We start from the raw sequence: 3,286 nt of genomic DNA on the forward strand, positions 1-3,286 counted from the left end.
GCGTCCCCTCGCCCCGACCGGGACCCTCTGCACACATCACAAACAGTTACCCACGAAGCGTCGTTACCCATTGCTCCACAAAGGCCGCGGCCCTTGTAGAGCAAGGGGAACCAGGTCTGTAGTGACACCTTTAGCACTGAAATGTGTAGCCGATGTGAAATGGCTAGCTAGGTAGCGGTGGTGCGCGCTAGCAGCCTTTCAGTCGGTGACGTCACTTGCTCTGAAAGCAGCCTTCAAGGTTTCAGAGCAAGTGACGTCACCGACTGAAAGGCTGCTAGCGCGCACCACCGCTACCTAGCTAGCCATTCACATCGGTTACATTCACCCCACTTTCGACCTCCTCCTTTTTCGCAGCAACCAGTGATCCGGGTCAACAGCATCAATGTAACAGTTTAACTTTAATCCTCCCCTCGACCGGGCGCGAACCAGGGACCATCTGCACACATCAACAACTGACACCCACGAAGCATCGTTACCCATCGCTCCACAAAGGCCGCGGCTCTTGCAGAGCAAGGGGAACCACTACTTCAAGGTTTCAGAGCAAGTGACGTCACCGACTGAAAGGCTGCTAGCGCGCACCATCTATAATGTGTAAACTATGTAAGTACACTCACAACTCAAGTCGCTGTGGATAAGAGTGTCTGCTAAATTACATAAATGTAAAATGCTATTATTCTGAACTCGTTACCTTTTTTTGGCTATGGACCATAATGCTCAAAGAATGTCTAAGTGAAGAATGCATATTTAAAGGATCTACACAGCACTGATCCAAGGCAGGTGTTTCTGTCTAAACCCTTGAAGTGTTTGAGGTTATTGGCTTAATCTGTGTTCTTGAAAGCTGCTCTAACAGTACAGTATAAACCAGTGTTAAATGTTGCCATTCATTGATTATATATATTTTTAACTTTAATTGTATTTTATTCTATGGCACTTTTCATGTTCACCCTTTTGATTGATTTGATTGCACATCACTCTGGATAAGTGTAAATGATATGTATATGATTGAGATCGTAAATGTTATTCCTGTTATGCTTCTGTACTTCGAGCCTCTTTTACTTGCCCTCTCTGACAAATGCCTCTTCTGTCTCTCCGTGTTTCTCCCCTTCCCCCCCCCCACTCCTCTTCCTGAAAACCACTTCCTCCAATTTCCTTTCCTCCCCTCACCTCCTACATTCTCTCCCTTTCCCCGCAGGTTCATGGCCCACCACGCCCTGCACCAGGTGATCGAGGACAGCCGGGACTCGGTGGTGCTGGTCTTCCTGGAGGACGTGCAGGACTACAAGTTGTCCCGCTGTCTGCTCCTGCGCAGGGGCATGCTTCGTCCACATTGCATCTCCAACTGGCCCCTGCAGAGGGAGAGGTGCCGCCTTCCACCAGAGGCTCCGCGTCGCCCTGAGCACCACCAACCGAGTGCAGTAACTTTCTCCATGCCATTATGCTTACAGGTACTGAAAATTTTGACTTAAGCCAAATCAAATGTATTGGTCACGTACTCATTTTCCAAGATGTTATCCAGGTTCAGCGAAATGCTTATGTTTCTAACTCCAACAGTGCAGTAATAACTAAGCAATACAAACAAATCCCAAATGTAAGAAAGAAATGTCAGAGTTTTGGGATATGAATGGGGATATGAATATATATCTGTAATGTATTTGATGGTGTGTATTTGATGGTGTGTATGGACACTATATGAATAGAAAAGGTGTGCACAGCAGTAGTTCTATAGGATAAGCCTGACTTGAATACAGTGTATACTGTAACATATGAAGTGTGTAAAACAGGATGTAAAACATTATTATAGCAACCGGTGTTCAATGACTTTGTACAATAGGCACCAGCCTCTAAGGTGCAGGGTAGAGTACAGGTGGTAGCCTGCTAGTAACAGTGACTAAAGTTCAGAGCGGGGTACTGGGCAGAGACCCGGCTAGTGGTGACTGTTTAACAGTCTGAAGGCTTGGAGATAGAAGCTGTTTATCAGTCTCTTGGTTTTGATGCACCTGTACTGTCCTCTGCCTTCTAGATTGTAGCGGGTGAACAGGCGTGGCTCGGGTGGCTGAGGTCCTTGTTGATATTCCTTGCCTTCCTGTGACACCGGGTGCTGTAGATGTCCTGTAGGGCAGGCAGTGTGCCCTCCAGGACATCTGACCGCACCACCCTCTGGAGAGCCCTGCGCTTGCAGATGGTATTATTACGTTTATGTAATACTTGGCTATATTTCTTAAATGATGACAGTGGGTGTAGGGTGTGGAAAGTGTGCAAACTGTTGCTCTCATTGTATGGTTCAGAGTAAGTTAACAGTGTGCACTACTGTAGCTTCCATTCAGTGGCTAAGATTTTAAGGAAGTGTACTTGAAAGTACAATGCTGTACAATGCTGGGTTTCAAACAATGGTCGAGGATACAAGGTGTGCAATTTTGCAAGTCTCATTTAACCGCTGAACGACAAAGTAAGTGGCTTAATGGGCTAAGTGGCACAGTTTCAGTAGCCGAGTAAACCTGGAAAAAGTGAAATCTAAGCTTATAATATTGAGTGGATTGATAAAAAAAAAAAGAAGGATTTTAAACCCAAGCTAATGATCTAACGTCATTTAGCTCTGGTAAGAAAAAAACATATCACTAATTGTAAGTGAATCTTATCAATCAATATAAGATATTTAGGCTTGCTTAGATTCAACTTTTTCGCAGTGTTGGATTTGGAAATGGAGACATATCTTAGACTTAGCACTCATGTTGTACAGGTGAGCATTTGACTAAATGGACCCAGCATGTTTTCCACTTATACTGTTACAGGACATGCGTTTCCTGCCACACTGTTTCATGGAATTGTATTGTTTGTTGTAGCTACCGTTTTATTGCACAGTCTATGTTTAAACCCTTGAGTTTGGTTATATGATCGTCAAGCCTATTCAAAAGATTAGGGGACAGGACCAGGAAGTATGACGGTAGGACAATGTCAACTGTAACAGCGTAGGCAATTTAAAACTTTAGCACAGAAACTCCGGGTTCATTTGATGCTGAGAACAGGTAGGGCAACTAGATCCCTGGTCGGGGGCCGGAACATACAGTAATTTTATATTTTATATCACGCAAATTGACCATAACTCTAAGCCAAAAAGTGATATTGTATTGAAAATAACCAATTTTATATGTTTGATTACATTGAGACCGATCAGTCCTCTTTTTTTAAAAATTAAATTCATAGGATATACTTGGGTTTTAATGCTGTAGAGTATAGTACCGCAGGATGCTGAACAGAGTTAGAGATTTCCCTTAAAAAAAAAAAACGT

The sequence above is a fragment of the Salvelinus sp. IW2-2015 genome, linkage group LG13, assembly GCF_002910315.2.
Source record: "Salvelinus sp. IW2-2015 linkage group LG13, ASM291031v2, whole genome shotgun sequence".
Classification (NCBI taxonomy): Eukaryota; Metazoa; Chordata; class Actinopteri; order Salmoniformes; family Salmonidae; genus Salvelinus; species Salvelinus sp. IW2-2015.